Genomic DNA, 18,774 nt, shown 5'->3' with positions numbered 1-18,774 from the left:
CTGCCATGCGGGCAGGGGACTGGACTCGATGACCTCTGGAGGTCCCTTCCAGTCCTAGAATCTATCTATTTCAACCCCACAGTTTTGGATGAACTCCCCACAAGGGGAGGTGAAGAGCACCCCCAGCAACACACACACACACACACCACTCCTGGTGGTGGGAGGGGAACAGGAGAAAGGACAAAAGAAGTAAGAGATGAAGAGAAAGGAAGGAGGGATGGAGGAAAAGGTAAAACGAAAAGGACAAACCCTAATGTCCCCAGTGATTCTACGGGACAAAATCCCAGGTGGACTATAAAATTCTGCCACCTTGAACTACTGTTTTCCATGCCTAGAATTCAGCTGGCACCACGTGGATCAGACTGAGCAAGTACCAAAACCTCTTGGAGGCTCTTACCTTCTCAACAGGACGTCTGTTTTCTAGTAAAATCCGTCAAAAGGAAAGGAGAAAACTCGAAAGAGGCTCCTGCTCACACTCACATACGTCAACCCTAACACTCTCTCAGTCCTCAAAGAGAGACCTCGAGAAGGAGACTTGCTGAAGCAAAGCCACAGGGGTCTCTGAGGTTTCCCTGGCCCTGTGCTCCTGTCCTGCCAGGCTGATGTCAGCATCTCTCTCGGAGGTCACCACCTCCCTAACACCTTTGACCAATAGGCTGACGTCCTGCAAAAGGCCTTTGTGATATCACTGCCACACCCACCCTTCCCCGGAAGTGCTAATGTCCTGTTACTGGGCTGACACTTTGAAGGTTTCAGCTACTCTCTGTGGATCACCCCACTCAATGCCTGTTCATTCTAGGAAGCAAGCCGGCTAGACGGTAAAACATCAGAGGCTGCTCCCAATGCTACACTCAGTGTTTCCAAAATTAATACACTTTATGGCCAGAAGAGACCTTTAGAGCATCTCATCTAACCCCTTGCATACCATAGGCTTGCTGTATAGTACAATAGTTACTTTTTGGGCACACACTTTGCAGAAAGGCATCTAGTCTTCCTTCAATGACATCAAGAGATGTAGAATCCACCACTTTCCCTTTTGGTGAGTGCCACGGGGCTCCATTTCCCCTTCCACTAGCTCCCCATTTACAGTGAGACAGAGCAGTACCTGCAGCAGGGAGCGGGAGTTGCTGATGGCCTCAGAGGCACAGCCCCTGCAGTGTCTCAGGAATCTGGCGCAAGTGCCGGATGATGCGGAGCTGGTGCATCACTTTTGGCCGTGACGTCCTCCTGCTGCAAGGGAACGAGAACCTGTCAGAGACTCAAACGCCCCGAGGAATCAGCGGGAATTAAGGGCACCTGGAACCAGCACTACTTCCACCCATCACCTGCCCACCACTGAGGGATAAATTCACCTCCTGAACCCCAGAATGGAGTCTTCTTGTCCTTTCTAGTAACCTCCAGTGACAACCCCCCTCCTTGAAGGATGAGCTCCTGCTATCTCCCCCTCAGTGCCCTTGACAGCTGTTCCACCTCCAAACCACAGCTCAAGTTATTAGTACCTTTGGACACAGACTGGCTAACCTAGTGAGGAGGGCTTTAAACTAGGTTCGACGGGGACAGGTGAGCAAAGCCCAAAGGTAAGTGGGGAACATGGAGACCGGGGAGATGGGTCAAAAACGAGAGGGAGTGTGGGCTATATTGTCAGAGAGAAAGGAGGGTCAGGACAAAACTGGGAGGAAAGATCAAACCAGTATCTTAGATGCCTATATACAAATGCGAGAAGTATGGGGAATAAGCAGGAAGAACTGGAAGTGCTAATAAATAAATACAACTATGACATTGTTGGCATCACTGAAACTTGGTGGGATAATACACGTGATTGGAATGTTGGTGTGGATGGGTACAGCTTGCTCAGGAAGGATAGACAGGGGAAAAAGGGAGGAGGTGTTGCCTTGTATATTAAAAATGTACACACTTGGACTGAGGTAGAGATGGACATAGGAGACGGAAGTGTTGAGAGTCTCTGGGTTAGGCTAAAAGGGGTAAAAAACAAGGGAGATGTCATGCTAGGAGTCTACTACAGGCCACCTAACCAGGTGGAAGAGGTGGATGAGGCTTTTTTTAAGCAACTAACAAAATCATCCAAAGCCCAAGATTTGGTGGTGATGGGGGACTTCAACTATCCGGCTATATGTTGGGAAAATAACACAGCGGGGCACAGACTATCCAACAAATTCCTGGACTGCATTGGAGACAACTTTTTATTTCAGAAGGTTGAAAAAGCTACTGGGGGGAAGCTGTTCTAGACTTGATTTTAACAAATAGGGAGGAACTCGTTGAGAATTTGAAAGTAGAAGGCAGCCTGGGTGAAAGTGATCATGAAATCATAGAGTTTGCAATTCTAAGGAAGGGTAGAAGGGAGAACAGCAAAATAGAGACAATGGATTTCAGGAAGGCAGATTTTGGTAAGCTCAGAGAGCTGATAGGTAAGGTCCCATGGGAATCAAGACTGAGGGGAAAAACAACTGAGGAGAGTTGGCAGATTGTCAAAGGGACACTATTAAGGGCCCAAAAGCAAGCTATTCCGCTGGTTAGGAAAGATAGAAAATGTGGCAAAAGACCACCTTGGCTTAACCATGAGATCTTGCATGATCTAAAAAATAAAAAGGAGTCATATAAAAAATGGAAACTGGGACAGATTACAAAGGATGAATATAGGCAAACAACACAGGAATGCAGGGGCAAGATTAGAAAGGCAAAGGCACAAAATGAGCTCAAACTAGCTACGGGAATAAAGGGAAACAAGAAGACTTTTTATCAATACATTAGAAGCAAGAGGAAGACCAAAGACAGGGTAGGCCCACTGCTTAGTGAAGAGGGAGAAACAGTAACAGGAAACTTGGAAATGGCGGAGATGCTTAATGACTTCTTTGTTTCGGTCTTCACCGAGAAGTCTGAAGGAATGCCTAACATAGTGAATGCTAATGGGAAGGGGGTAGGTTTAGCAGATAAAATAAAAAAAGAACAAGTTAAAAATCACTTAGAAAAGTTAGATGCCTGCAAGTCACCCGGGCCTGATGAAATGCATCCTAGAATACTCAAGGAGCTAATAGAGGAGGTATCTGAGCCTCTAGCTATTATCTTTGGAAAATCATGGGAGACGGGAGAGATTCCAGAAGACTGGAAAAGGGCAAATATAGTGCCCATCTATAAAAAGGGAAATAAAAACAACCCAGGAAACTACAGACCCCAGTGAGTTTAACTTCTGTGCCAGGGAAGATAATGGAGCAAGTAATTAAGGAAATCATCTGCAAACACTTGGAAGGTGGTAAGGTGATAGGGAACAGCCAGCATGGATTTGTGAAGAACAAATCATGTCAAACCAATCTGATAGCTTTCTTTGAGAGGATAACGAGCCTTGTGGATAAGGGTGAGGCTGTGGATGTGGTATACCTAGACTTTAGTAAGGCATTTGATACGGTCTCGCATGATATTCTTATTGATAAACTAGGCAAATACAATTTAGATGGGGCTACTATAAGGTGGGTGCATAACTGGCTGGATAACCGTACTCAGAGAGTTGTTATTAATAGTTCCCAATCCTGCTGGAAAGCCATAACGAGTGGGGTATCGCAGGGGTCTGTTTTGGGACCGGCGCTGTTCAATATCTTCATCAACGACTTAGATATTGGCATAGAAAGTACGCTTATTAAGTTTGCGGATGATACCAAACTGGGAGGGATTGCAACTGCTTTGGAGGACAGGGTCATAATTCAAAATGATCTGGACAAATTGGAGAAATGGTCTGAGTTAAACAGGATGAAGTTTAACAAAGACAAATGCAAAGTGCTCCACTTAGGAAGGAACAATCAGTTTCACACATACAGAATGGGAAGAGACTGTCTAGGAAGGAGTACGGCAAAAAGGGATCTAGGGGTTATAGTGGACCACAAGCTAAATATGAGTCAACAGTGTGATGCTGTTGCAAAAAAAGCAAACCTGATTCTGGGATGTATTAACAGGTGTGTTGTGAGCAAGACACGAGAAGTCATTCTTCCGCTCTACTCTGCTCTGGTTAGGCCTCAGCTGGAGTATTGTGTCCAGTTCTGGGCACCGCATTTTAAAAAAGATGTGGAGAAATTGGAAAGGGTCCAGAGAAGAGCAACAAGAATGATTAAAGGTCTTGAGAACATGACCTATGAAGGAAGGCTGAAAGAATTGGCTTTGTTTAGTTTGGAAAAGAGAAGACTGAGAGGAGACATGATAGCAGTTTTCAGGTATTTAAAAGGGTGTCATAAGGAGGAGGGAGAAAACTTGTTCACCTTAGCCTCTAAGGATAGAACCAGAAGCAATGGGTTTAAAGTGCAGCAAGGGAGGTCTAGGTTGGACATTAGGAAAAAGTTCCTAACTGTCAGGGTGGTTAAACACTGGAATAAATTGCCGAGGGAGGTTGTGGAATCTCCATCTCTTGAGATATTTAAGAGTAGGTTAGATAAATGTCTATCAGGGATGGTCTAGATGGTATTTGGTCCTGCCACGCGGGCAGGGGACTGGACTCGATGACCTCTCGAGGTCCCTTCCAGTCCGATAATCTATGAATGTATGAAAAAAACACTGTTCTCCACCCCCACCCAGGTTGGCCAGGGAGGCGGCTCTAGCAGGGGGGGCAGGAGGGATTCTGGCAGCAGTGAAGTGGGTTGCGGGGAAGTTGAGATCTTGACCCAAGTCATCCCAGACACTAATGCTAAGCCACAGGATGGCAGCATCTAGTGTTAGTGGAGTCCAAACACTATTTCAACCCCACAGTTTTCGAGGAACAGGAGAAAGGACAAAAGAAGTAAGAGATGAAGAGAAAGGAAGGAGGGATGGAGGAAAAGGTAAAACAAAAAGGACAAACCCTAATGTCCCCAGTGATTCTACGGCACAAAATCCAAGGGATGGAATAAAATTCTGCCATCTTAAACTACTGTTTTCCATGCCTAGAATTCAGCTGGCACCAGATGGATCAGACTGAGCAGCTGCCAAAACCTCTTGGAGGCTCTTACCTTCTAAACAGGGACGTCTGTTTTCTAGTAAAATCAGTAAAAGGAAAGGAGAAAACTCGAAAGAGGCTCCTGCACGCACTCACGTACGTGAACCCTAATACTCTCTCAGTCCTCAAAGAGAGACCTCGAGAAGGAGACTTGCTGAAGCAAAGCCACAGGGGTCTCTGAGGTTTCCCTGGCCCTGTGCTCCTGTCCTGCCAGGCTGATGTCAGCATCTCTCTCTGAGCTCACCACCTCCCTAACACATTTGACCAATAAGCTGACATCCTGCAAAAGGCCTTTGTGATGTCACTGCCACACCCAACCAAACTCTCAAGTGCTAATGTCCTGCTGCTGGCCTGACACTTTGAAGGTTTGAGGTTGTCATAACTATAAAGGGAAGGGTAACAGCTGTCCTGTGTACAGTACTATAAAATCCCTCCTGGCCAGAGACTCCAAAATCCTTTTCCCTCTAAAGGGTTAAGAAGCTCAGGTAACCTGGCTGGCATCTGACCTAAAGGACCAATAAGGGGACAAGATACTTTCAAATCTTGGGGAGGGGAAGGCTTTTGTTTGTGTTCTTTGTTTGTGTGGGTGTTCGCCCTCGGGACTGAGAGGGACCAGACATCAATCCAGGTTCTCCACATCTTTCTAAACAAGTCTCTCCTATTTCAAACAAGGCGTGTTAGTTTTCCTTTGTTTTCTCAACTTGTAAGTGTACCTTTTACTAGAGTGTTTATCTTTGTTTGCTGTACTTTGAACCTAAGACTAGAGGGGAGTCCTCTGAGCTCTTTAAGTTTGATTACCCTGTAAGGTTAATTTCCATACTGATTTTACAGAGATGATTTTTACCTTTTTCTTTAATTAAAAGCCTTATTTATAAGAACCTGATTGATTTTTCCTTGTTTTAAGATCCAAGGAGTTTGGATCTTGATTCACCAGGAGTTGGTGGGAGGAAGGAGGGGGGATGGTTAATTTCTCCTTGTTTTAAGATCCAAGGGGGTTGGATCTGTATTCACCAGGGAATTGGTGAAAGGTTTCTCAAGGCTACCCAGGGGAGGAAATTAGCCTTGGGATGGTGGTTAAGCTTAGAAGTTTTCATGCAGGCCCCTACATTTGTACCCTAAACTTCAAAGTGGGGATACAGCCTTGACACAGGTACTCTCTGTGGATCACCCCACTCAATGCGTCTTCATTCTAGGAAGCAAGCCGGCTAGACAGTAAAACATCACAGGCTGCTCCCAATACTACACTCAGTGTTTCCAAAATTTGTAGACTTTATGGCCACAAGAGACCTTTAGAGCATCTCATCTAAGCCCCTGCATATCATAGGCCTCCTGTATAGTACAATAGTTACTTTTTGGGCACACACATTCCAGAAAGGCATCTAGTCTTCATTCAATGACATCAAGAGATGGAGAATCCACCACTTTCCCTTTTAGTGAGTGCCAGGGGGCTCCATTTCCCCTTCCACTAGTTCCCCATTTACAGTGAGACAGAGCAGTACCTGCAGCAGGGAGCGGGAGTTGCTGAAAGACTCAGAGGAACAACCCATGCAGTGTCTCAGGCACCTGGCGCAAGTGGCGGATGATGCGGGTGCATCACTTTGGCCGTGACGTCCTCCTGCTGCAAGGGAACGAGAACCTGTCAGAGACTCAAATGCCCCGAGGAATCAGGGGCAATTAAGGGCACCTGGAACCAGCAGTATTTCCACTCAGCACCTGCCCACCGCTGAGGGATGAATTCACCTCCTGAACCCCAGAATGGAGTCTTCTTGTCCTTTCTAGTAACCTCCAGTGCCAAATCCCCTCCTTGAAGGGTGAGCTGCTGCTACCTCCCTCTCAGTGCCCTTGACAGATGTTCCACCACCAAACCACAGCTCAAGTTATCAGAACCCTCTTCTCCACCCCCACCCAGGTTGGCCAGGGAGGCGGCTCTAGCAGGGGTGGCAGGAGGGATTCTGCCAGCAGTGAAGTGGGTTCCGGGGAGGTTGAGATCTTGCCCCAAGTCATCCCAGACACCAATGCTAATCCACACGATGGCAGCATCTAGTGTCAGTGGAGTCCAAGCACTATTTCAACCACACAGGTTTGGATGAACTCCCCACAAAGGGAGGTGAAGAGCACCCCCAGCAACACACAAACACACACACACACACAAACCACTCCCGGTGGTGGGAGGGGAACAGGAGAAAGGACAAAAGAAGTAAGAGATGAAGAGAAAGGAAGGAGGGAGGGAGGAAAAGGTAAAATGAAAAGGACAAACACTAATGTCCCCAGTGATTCTACGGGACAAAATCACAGGGAGGGAATAAAATTCTGCCACCTTGAACTAGTGTTTTCCATGCTTACAATTCAGCTGGCACCAGGTGGATCAGACTGAACAGGATACAAACCTCTCCGAGGCACTTACTTTCCTCAAAGAGAGACCTCAAGGAGGAGACTTGCTGAAGCAAAGCCAGAGGGGTCTCTGAGGTTTCCCTGGCCCTCATGTCAGCATCTCTCTCTGATGTCAGCATCTCTCTCTGAGGTCACCACCTCCCTAACACATTTGACCAATAAGCTGACGTCCTGCAAAAGGCCTTTGTGGTGTCACTGCCACACCCAACCAAACCCTGAAGTGCTAATGTCCTCCTGCTGGCCTGACACTTTGAAGGTTTGAGCTACTCTGTGTGAATCACCCCACTCAATGGGTCTTCATTCTAGGAAGCAAGCCGGCTAGACAATAAAACATCAGAGGCTGCTCCCAATGCTACACTCACTGTTTCCAAAATTACTACACTTTATGGCCAGAAGAGACCTTTAGAGCATCTCATCTAAGCCCCTGCATATCATGGGCTTCCTGTATAGTACAATAGTTACTTTTTGGGCACAAACATTCCAGAAAGGTATCTAGTCTAAATTAAATGACATTAAGAGATGGAGAATCCATCACTTTCCCTTTTAGTGAGTGCCAGGGGGCTCCATTTCCCCTTCCACTAGCTCCCCATTTACAGTGAGCCAGAGCAGTACCTGCAGCAGGGAGTGGGAGTTCCTGAAGGCCTCAGAGGCGCAGCCCCTGCAGTGTCTCAGGCACGTGGCGTAAGTGCAGGATGATGCGGAGCTGGTGCATCATTTTTGCCGTGACGTCCTCCTGCTGCAAGGGAACGAGAACCTGTCAGAGACTCAAACGCCCCGAGGAATCAGGGGGAATTAAGGGAACCTGGAACCAGCAGTATTTCCACCCAGCACCTGCCCATCAATGAGAGATGAATTCACCTCCTGAACCCCAAAATGGAGTCTTCTTGTCCTTTCTAGAAACCTCCAGAGCCAACCCCCCTCCTTGTAGGGTGAGCTCCTGCTACCTCCTGCTCAGTGCCCTTCACAGATATTCCACCTCCAAACCACAGCTCAAGTCATCAGAATCCTCTTCTCCACCCCGACACAGGTTGGGCTGGGAGGCGGCTCTAACAGGGTGTGCAGGAGGGATTCTGACAGCAGTGAAGTGGGTTGCAGGGAGGTTGAGATCTTGACCCAAGTCATCCCAGACACTAATGCTAAGTCACACAATGGCAGCATCTACTGTCAGTGGGGTCCAAGCACTATTTCAACCCCACAGTTTTGGATCAACTCCCCACAAGGGGAGGAGAAGAGAACCATCAGCACCACACACACACACACACACACACACACACACCACTCCTGGTGGTGTGAGGGGAACAAGAGAAAGGACAAAAGAAGTAAGAGATGAAGAGAAAGGAAGGAGGGATGGAGGAAAAGGTAAAAGGAAAAGGACAAACCCTAATGTCCCCATGTCGGACATCAGCAATGGTAACATACATAAGACAGTATGTGAACACTTCAATCTCCCTGGTCATTCTATTACAGATTTAAAAGTCACTATCATTGAACAAAAAAACTTCAGAAACAGACTTCAAAGAGAAACAGCAGAACTAAAATTCATTTGCAAATTCAACACCATTAATCTGGGCTTGAATAGGGACTGGGAGTGGCTGGCTCACTACAGAAGCAGCTTTTCCTCTCCTGGAATTGACACCTCCTCATCTATTATTTGGAGTGGACTACATCCACCCTGATTTTTGAATTGGCCCTGTCAACACTGGTTCTCCACTTGTGAAGTAACTCCCTGCTCTCCATGTGTCAGTATATAATGCCTGCATCTGTAACTTTCACTCTATGCATCCGAAGAAGTGAGGTTTTTACTCACGAAAGCTTATGCCCAAATAAATCTGTTAGTCTTTAAGGTGCCACCAGACTCCTTGTTGTTTTCCTAATATCCCCAGTGATTCTACGGGACAAAATCCCAGGGAGGGAATAAAATTCTGCCACCTTAAGCTAGTGTTTTCCATGCCTAGAATTCAGATGGCACCAGGTGGATCAGACTGAACAGGTTACAAACCTCTCCGAGGCACTTACTTTCTCAACAGGGACTTCTGTTTTCTAGTAAAATGGGTAAAAGGAAAGGAGAAAACTCGAAAGAGGCTCCTGCTCACACTCACATATGTGAACCCTAATACTCTCTCAGTCCTCAAAGAGAGCTCGAGAAGGAGACTTGCTGAAGCAAAGCCACAGGGGTCTCTGAGGTTTCCCTGGCCCTGCGCCCCTGTTTTGCCTGGCTGATGTGAGCATCTCTCTCTGAGGTCACCACCTCCCTAACAACTTTGACCAATAGGCTGAGCTCTTGCAAAAGGCCTTTGTGATGTTACTGCCACACCCACCCATCCCCTGAAGTGCTAATGTCCTGCTGCTGGCCTGACACTTTGAAGGTTTGAGCTACTCTCTGTGGATCACCCCACTCAATGCGTCTTCATTCTAGGAAGCAAGCCGGTTAGACAGTAAAACATTAGAGGCTGCTCCCAATGCTACACTCAGTGTTTCCAAAATTAATACACTTTATGGCCAGAAGAGACCTTTAGAACATCTCATCTAACCCCCTGCATATCATAGGCTTCCTGTATAGTACAATAGGTACTTTTTGGGCACACACATTCCAGAAAGGCATCTAGTCTTCATGAAATGACATCAAGAGATGGAGAATCCACCACTTTCCCTTTTACTGAGTGCCAGGGGGCTCCATTTCCCCTTCCACTAGCTCGCCATTTACAGTGAGCCAGAGCAGTACCTGCAGCAGGGAATGGGAGTTGCTGATGTCCACAGAGGCACAGCCCTTGCAGTGTCTAAGGCACCTGGCACAAGTGCCGGATGATGCAGAGCTGGTGCATCACTCTGGCCATGACGTCCTCCTGCTGCAGGGGAACGAGAACCTGTCAAAGACTCAAACGCCCCGAGGAATCAGGGGGAATTAAGGGCATCTGGAACCAGCAGTATTTCCACCCAGCACCTCCCCACCACTGAGGGATGAATTCACCTCCTGAACCCCAGAATGGAGTCTTCTTGTCCTTTCTAGTAACCTCCAGTGCCAACCCCCCTCCTTGAAGGATGAGATCCTGCTACTTCCCCCTCAGTGCCCTTGACAGCTGTTCCACCTCCAAACCACAGCTCAAGTTATCAGAACCCTCTTCTCCACCCCCACCCAGGTTGGGCAGGGAGGCGGCTCTAGCAGGGGGGGCAGGAGGGATTCTGCCAGCAGTGAAGTGGGTTGCGGGGAGGTTGAGATCTTGCCCCAATCATCCCAGACACTAATGCTAAGCCACAGGATGGCAGCATCTAGTGTCATTGGAGTTCAAGCACTATTTCAACCTCACAGTTTTGGATCAACTTCCCACAAGGGGAGGTGAAGAGCACCCCCAGCAACACACACACACACACACACACACACACACACACACACACACACACACACACACACACACACACACACACACACACACACACACACACACCACTCCTGGTGGTGGCAGGTGAACAGGAGAAAGGACAAAAGAAGTAAGAGATGAAGAGAAAGGAAGGAGGGATGGAGGAAAAGGTAAAACGAAAATGACAAACACTAATGTCCCCTGTGATTCTACGGGACAAAATCCCACAGAGGGAATAAAATTCTGCCACCTTAACCTAGTGTTTTCCATGCCTAGAATTCAGCTGGCACCAGATGGATCAGACTGAGCAGGTTCCAAAACCTCTTGGAGGCTCTTACCTTCTAAATAGGGACGTCTGTTTTCTAGTAAAATCCGTCAAAGGAAAGGAGAAAACTCCAAAGAGGCTCCTGCTCGCACTCACACATGTGAACACTAATACTCTCTCAGTCCTCAAAGAGAGACCTCGAGAAGGAGACTTGCTGAAGCAATAACAGACACTTGGTGGGATAACTCACATGACTGGAGTACTGTCATGGATGGATATAAACTGTTCAGGAAGGACAGGCAGGGCAGAAAAGGTGGGGGAGTTGCATTGTATGTAAGAGAGGAGTATGAGTGCTCAGAGGTCCGGTATGAAACTGTAGAAAAACCTGAGAGTCTCTGGATAAAGTTGAGAAGTGTGAGCAACAAGGGGGATGTCACGGTTGGAGTCTGCTATAGACCACCAGACCAGGGGGATGAGGTGGACGAGGCTTTCTTCTGGCAACTAGCAGAAGTTGCTAGATCGCAGGCCCTGGTTCTCATGGGAGACTTTAATCACCCTGATATCTGCTAGGAGAGCAATACAGCGGTGCACAGACAATACAGGAAGTTTTTGGAAAGTGTAGGGCACAATTTCCTGGTGCAAGTGCTGGAGGAACCAACTAGGGGCAGAGCTTTTCTCGACCTGCTGCTCACAAACAGGGAAGAATTAGTAGGGGAAGCAAAAGTGGATGGGAACCTGGGAGGCAGTGACCATGAGATGGTCGAGCTCAGGATCCTGACACAAGGAAGAAAGGAGAGCAGCAGAATACGGACCCTGGACTTCAGAAAAGCAGACTTTGACTCCCTCAGGGAACAGATGGGCAGGATCCCCTGGGAGAATAACATGAAGGGCAAAGGGGTCCAGGAGAGCTGGCTGTATTTTAAAGAATCCTTATTGCGGTTGCAGGAACAAACCATCCCGATGTGTAGAAAGAATAGTAAATATGGCAGGCGACCAGCTTGGCTAAACAGTGAAATCCTTGCTGATCTTAAACGCAAAAAAGAAGCTTACAAGAAGTGGAAGATTGGACAAATGACCAGGGAGGAGTATAAAAATATTGCTCAGGCATGCAGGAGTGAAATCAGGAAGGCCAAATCACACTTGGAGTTGCAGCTAGCAAGAGATGTTAAGAGTAACAAGAAGGGTTTCTTCAGGTATGTTAGCAACAAGAAGAAAGTCAAGGAAAGTGTGGGCCCCTTACTGAATGAGGGAGGCAACCTAGTGACTGAGGATGTGGAAAAAGCTAATGTACTCAATGCTTTTTTTGCCTCTGTCTTCACGAACAAGGTCAGCTCCCAGATTGCTGCACTGGGCAGCACAATATGGGGAGAAGGTGACCAGCCCTCTGTGGAGAAAGAAGTGGTTCGGGACTATTTAGAAAAACTGGACGTGCACAACTCCATGGGGCTGGATGCGCTGCATCCGAAGGTGCTAAAGGACTTGGCGGATGAGATTGCACAGCCATTAGCCATTATTTTTGAAAACTCATGGCGATCGAGGGAGGTCCCGGATGACTGGAAAAAGGCTAATGTCGTGCCCATCTTTAAAAAAGGGAAGGAGGAGGATCCGGGGAACTACAGGCCAGTCAGCCTCACCTCAGTCCCTGGAAAAATCATGGAGCAGGTCCTCAAGGAATCAATTATGAAACACTTAGAGGAGAGGAAAGTGATCAGGAACAGTCAGCATGGATTCACCAAGGGGAAGTCGTGCCTGACTAACCTAATTGCCTTCTATGATGAGATAACTGGCTCTGTGGATGAGGGGAAAGCAGTGGATGTGTTATTCCTTGACTTTAGCAAAGCTTTTGATACGCTCTCCCACAGTATTCTTGCCACCAAGTTAAAGAAGTATGGGATGGATGAATGGACTGTAAGGTGGATAGAAAGCTGGCTGGATCGTCGGGCTCAACGGGTAGTGATCAATGGCTCCATGTCTAGTTGGCAGCCGGTTTCAAGCGGAGTAGTGCCCCAAGGGTCGGTCCTGGGGCCGGTTTTGTTTAATATCTTTATTAATGATCTGGAGGATGGTGTGGACTGCACTCTCAGCAAGTTTGCAGATGACACTAAACTAGGAGGCGTGGTAGATACGCTAGAGGGTAGGGATCGGATACAGAGGGACCTAGACAAATTAGAGGATTGGGCCAAAAAAAACCTGATGAAGTTCAACAAGGACAAGTGCAGAGTCCTGCACTTAGGACGGAAGAATCCCATGCACTGCTACAGACTAGGGACCGAATGGCTAGGTAGCAGTTCTGCAGAAAAGGACCTAGGGGTCACAGTGGACGAGAAGCTGGATATGAGTCAACAGTGTGCTCTTGTTGCCAAGAAGGCTAACGGCATTTTGGGCTGTATAAGTAGGGGCATTGCCAGCAGATCGAGGAACGTGATCGTTCCCCTTTATTCGACATTGGTGAGGCCTCATCTGGAATACTGTGTCCAGTTTTGGGCCTGTGGAAGCAGAGAAAGAGCTCACAGGAAGGGGATGCAATGCATGACAGTTCGTTAGCAAGAGTTAGGCTAACTGTAACCCTAATAACGCGAGATTTGTAGAAGCGAGGAATGTGTGAGGCGGGTGAGAAAGAACTGTGTAAGAAGTCATTATGACCTGGTATAGATAAGGTGTAGAAGACCTTGTGTAGATAAGGTATAGAAAATATTGTATGTTGGCAAGAGTCAAAACAAGTGAAGAAATGAGATATCAAGATGGCCTATGTATAAACAAAACGCAGCTGTCCCTCGTTATTTCTGTAATGAAAGGTATAAATGCTTGCTGTAATTAGTTACCTGGGAGAGACCTGCTTAGCTCTCTCCCTCTGGGCAATTGTGAGAGTTAATAAAGCATCTGACTTGCTGTACCTAAACAAATAGTGAGAACTCTGTTTTTCTCCAACAGGCCCGACACTACAAGAAGGATGTGGAAAAATTGGAAAGAGTCCAGTGGAGAGCAACAAAAATGATTAGGGGTCTGGAGCACATGACTTATGAGGAGAGGCTGAGGGAACTGGGATTGTTTAGTCTCCAGAAGAGAAGAATGAGGGGGGATTTGATAGCAGCCTTCAACTACGTGAAGGGGGGTTCCAAAGAGGATGGAGCTCGGTTGTTCTCAGTGGTGGCAGATGACAGAACAAGGAGCAATGGTCTCAAGTTGCAGTGGGGGAGGTCCAGGTTGGATATTAGGAAACACTATTTCACTAGGAGGGTGGTGAAGCACTGGAATGCGTTAACTAGGGAGGTGGTGGAGTCTCCTTCCTTGGAGGTTTTTAAGGCCCGGCTTGACAAAGCCCTGGCTGGGATGATTTAGTTGGGAATTGGTCCTGCTTTGAGGACGGGGTTGGAGTAGATGACCTCTTGAGGTCCCTTCCAACCCTGATATTCTATGATTCTATGAAAGTCACAGGGGTCTCTGAGGTTTCCCTGGCCCTAAGCCCCTGTCCTGCCTGGCTGATGTCAGCATCTCTCTCTGAGGTTACCACCTCCCTAACACCTTTGACCAATAGGCTGAGGTCCTGAAAAGGCCTTTGTGATGTCACTGCCACACCCACCCATCCCCGGAAGTGCTAATGTCCTGCTGCTGGCCTGACACTTTGAAGGTTTGAGCTACTCTGTGTGGATCACCCCACTCAATGCGTCTTCATTCTAGGAAGCAAGCCGGCTAGACAGTAAAACATCAGAGGCTGCTCCCAATACTACACTCAGTGTTTCCAAAATTTGTAGACTTTATGGCCACAAGAGACCTTTAGAGCATCTCATCTAAGCCCCTGCATATCATAGGCTTCCTGTATAGTACAATAGTTACTTTTTGGGCACACACATTCCAGAAAGGCATCTAGTCTTCATTCAATGACATCAAGAGATGGAGAATCCACCACTTTCCCTTTTAGTGAGTGCCAGGGGGCTCCATTTCCCCTTCCACTAGTTCCCCATTTACAGTGAGACAGAGCAGTACCTGCAGCAGGGAGCGGGAGTTGCTGATGGCCTCAGAGGCACAGCCCCTGCAGTGTCTCAGGAATCTGGCGCAAGTGCCGCATGATGCGGAGCTGGTGCATCACTTTTGGCCGTGACGTCCTCCTGCTGCAAGGGAACAAGAACCTGTCAGAGACTCAAACGCCCCAAGGAATCTGGAGGAATTAAGGGCATCTGGAACCAGCAGTATTTCCACCCAGCACCTGCCGACCACTGAGGGATAAATTCACCTCCTGAACCCCAGAATGGAGTCTTCTTGTCCTTTCTAGAAACCTCCAGTGCCAACCCCCCTCCTTGAAGGATGAGCTCCTGCTATCTCCCCCTCAGTGCCCTTGACAGCTGTTCCACCTCCAAACCACAGCTCAAGTTATCAGAACCCTCTTCTCCACCCCCACCCAGGTTGGCCAGGGAGGCGGCTCTAGCAGGGGGGGCAGGTGGGATTCTGGCAGCAGTGAATTCTAGGCATGGAAAACACTAGTTCAAGGTGGCAGAATTTTAATCCCTCCCTGTAATTTTGTCTGGTAGAATCATTGGGGACATTAGGGTTTGTCCTTTTCGTTTTACCTTTTCCTCCATCCCTCCTTCCTTTCTCTTTATCTCTTACTTCTTTTGTCCTTTCTCTTGTTCCCCTCCCACCAGCAGGAGTGGCATATGTGTGTGTGTGTGTGTGTGTGTTGCTGGGGGTGCTCTTCACCTCCCCTTGTTGGGAGTTGATCCAAAACTGTATGGTTGAAATAGTGCTTGGACTCCACTGACACTAGATGCTGCCATCGTGTGGTTTAGCATTAGTGTCTGGGATGACTTGGGGCAAGATCTCAACCTCCCCGCAACCCACTTCACTGCTGCCAGAATCCCACCTGCCCACCCTGCTAGAGCCGCCTCCCTGCCCAACCTGGGTTGGGGTGGAGAAGAGGGTTCTGATAACTTGAGCTGTGGTTTGGAGGTGGAACAGCTGTCAAGGGCACTGAGGGGGAGGTAGCAGGAGCTCACCCTACAAGGACGGGGGTTGGCACTGGAGATTACTAGAAAGGAGAAGACGACTCCATTCTGGGGTTCAGGAGGTGAATTCATCCCTCAGTGGTGGGCAGGCGCTGGGTGTAAATACTGCTGGTTCCAGGTGTCCTTAATTGCCCCTGATTCCTCGGGGCATTTGAGTCTCTGACAGGTTCTCGTTCCCTTGCAGGAGGAGGACCTCACGGCCAAAGGGATGCACCAGCTCCGCATCATCCGGCACTTACGCCATGTGCCTGAGACACTGCAGGGGCTGTTCCTCTGAGGCCTTAGCAACTCCCTCTCCCTGCTGCAGGTACTGCTCTGGCTCACTGTAAATGGGGAGCTAGTGCAAGGGGAAATGGAGCCCCGTGGCACTCACTAAAAGGGAAAGTGGTGGATTCTCCATCTCTTGATGTCATTGAATGAAGACTAGATGCCTTTCTGGAATGTGTGTGCCCAAAGAGTAACTATTGTACTATACAGGAAGCCTATGATATGCAGGGGCTTAGATTAGATGCTCTAAAGGTCTCTTGTGGCCATAAAGTCTACTAATTTTGGAAACACTGAGTGTAGCATTGGGAGCAGCCTCTGATGTTTTACTGTCTAGCCCACTTGCTTCCTAGAATGAAGACGCATTGAGTGGGGTGATCCACAGAGAGTACCTGTGTCAAGGCTGTATCCCCACTTTGAAGTTTAGGGTACAAATGTAGGGGCCTGCATGAAAACTTCTAAGCTTAACTTGAGAAACCTTTCACCAATTCCCTGGTGAATACAGATCCAAACCCCTTGGATCTTAAAACAAGGAGAAATAAACCATCCCCCCTCCTTCCTCCCACCAACTTCTGGTGAATACAGATCCAACCCCCTTGGATCTAAAAGAAGGAGAAATTAACCATTCCCCTCCTTCCCCCCACCAACTCATGGTGAATCCAGATCCAAACTCCTTGGATCTTAAAACAAGGAAAAAACAATCCGGTTCTTAAAAATAAGGCTTTTAATTAAAGGAAAAGGTAAAAATCATCTCTGTAAAATCAGTATGGAAATTAACCTTACAGGGTAATCAAACTTAAAGAGCTCAGAGGACTCCCCTCTAGTCTTAGGTTCAAAGTACAGCAAACAAAGATAAACACTCTAGTAAAAGGTACATTTATAAGTTGAGAAAACAAAGGAAAACTAACACGCCTTGTTTGAAATAGGAGAGACTTGTTTAGAAAGATGTGGAGAACCTGGATTGATGTCTGGTCCCTCTCAGTCCCGAGGGCGAACACCCACACAAACAAAGAACACAAACAAAAGCCTTCCCCTCCCCAAGATTTGAAAGTATCTTGTCCCGTTATTGGTCCTTTAGGTCAGATGCCAGCCAGGTTACCTGAGCTTCTTAACCCTTTACAGGGAAAAGGATTTTGGAGTCTCTGGCCAGGAGGATTTTATAGTACTGTACACAGGACAGCTGTTACCCTTCCCTTTATAGTTATGACAACCTCAAACCTTCAAAGTGTCAGGCCAGCAGCAGGACATTAGCACTTCAGGGTTTGGTTGGGTGTGGCAGTGACATCACAAAGGCCTTTTGCAGGATGTCAGCTTATTGGTCAAATGTGTTAGGGAGGTGGTGAGCTCAGAGAGAGATGCTGACATCAGCCTGGCAGGACAGGAGCACAGGGCCAGGGAAACCTCAGAGACCCTGTGGCTTTGCTTCAGCAAGTCTCCTTCTCGGGGTCTTTCTTTGAGGACTGAGAGAGTATTAGGGTTCACGTACGTGAGTGCGTGCAGGAGCCTCTTTCGAGTTTTCTCCTTTCCTTTTACTGATTTTACTAGAAAACAGACGTCCCTGTGTAGAAGGTAAGAGCCTCCAAGAGGATTTGGCAGCTGCTCAGTCTGATCCACGTGGTGCCAGCTGAATTCTAGGCATGGAAAACAGTAGTTTAAGATGGCAGAATTTTATTCCATCCCTTGGATTTTGTGCCATAGAATCACTGGGGACATTAGGGTTTGTCCTTTTTGTTTTACCTTTTCCTCCATCCCTCCTTCCTTTCTCTTCATCTCTTACTTCTTTTGTCCTTTCTCCTGTTCCCCTCCCACCACCAGGAGTGGGGTGTGTGTGTGTGTGTGTGTGTGTGTTGCTGGGGGTGCTCATCACCTCTCCTTGTGGGAAGTTCATCGAAAACTGTGGGGTTGAAATAGTGTTTGGACTCCACTGACACTAGATGCTGCCATCCTGTGGCTTAGCATTAGTGTCTGGGATGACTTGGGTCAAGATCTCAACTTCCCCGCAACCCACTTCACTGCTGCGAGAATCCCTCCTGCCCCCCCTGCTAGAAAACCTGTCGTATGAAAAGAGATTAGAGGAGCTCGGGTTGTTTAGTCTGACAAAACGAAGGCTGAGGGGGGAATATGATTGCTATCTTTAAATATATCAGAGGGATAAATACAAGGGAGGGAGAGGAATTATTTCAGCTGAGTACTAATGTGGACACGAGAACCAATGGATATAAACTGGCCGTGGGGAAGTTCAGGCTTGAAATCAGACGAAGGTTTCTGACCGTCAGAGGGGTGAAATATTGGAACGGCCTTCCGAGGGAAACGGTGGGGGCAACGGACCTGTCTGGTTTTAAGATTAAGTTGGATAAGTTTATGGAGGGAATGGTTTAATGGTAAAACATAGTAGCCGAGGAAAACCAAGCAATGGTACGTAAATAGCATAATGGCAAACAAGGGTCAGGCTAGAGACTCTTGCCTACATGCTCGGGGTATTACTGATCGCCATATTTGGGGTCGGGAAGGAATTTTCCTCCAGGG

General features: G+C 47.7%; 1 long non-coding RNA gene across 1 annotated transcript; it reads right to left on the bottom strand.

The window, feature by feature from the left end:
• Window positions 1-1,104: 1,104 nt before the first annotated feature.
• LOC135978413 (uncharacterized) lies at window positions 1,105-15,042 on the bottom strand. Its single transcript, XR_010595804.1, has 3 exons — window positions 14,969-15,042; window positions 6,472-6,590; window positions 1,105-1,230 (listed from the first exon to the last, which is right to left on the bottom strand). It is a non-coding gene; the product is annotated as an uncharacterized LOC135978413 (long non-coding RNA).
• Window positions 15,043-18,774: the final 3,732 nt, after the last annotated feature.

Source organism: Chrysemys picta, unplaced genomic scaffold (assembly GCF_011386835.1).
Source record: "Chrysemys picta bellii isolate R12L10 unplaced genomic scaffold, ASM1138683v2 scaf248, whole genome shotgun sequence".
Classification (NCBI taxonomy): domain Eukaryota; kingdom Metazoa; phylum Chordata; order Testudines; family Emydidae; genus Chrysemys; species Chrysemys picta.
Note: the sequence above shows the minus strand (reverse complement) of the source record. Positions and strands in the feature narration are given on the sequence as shown.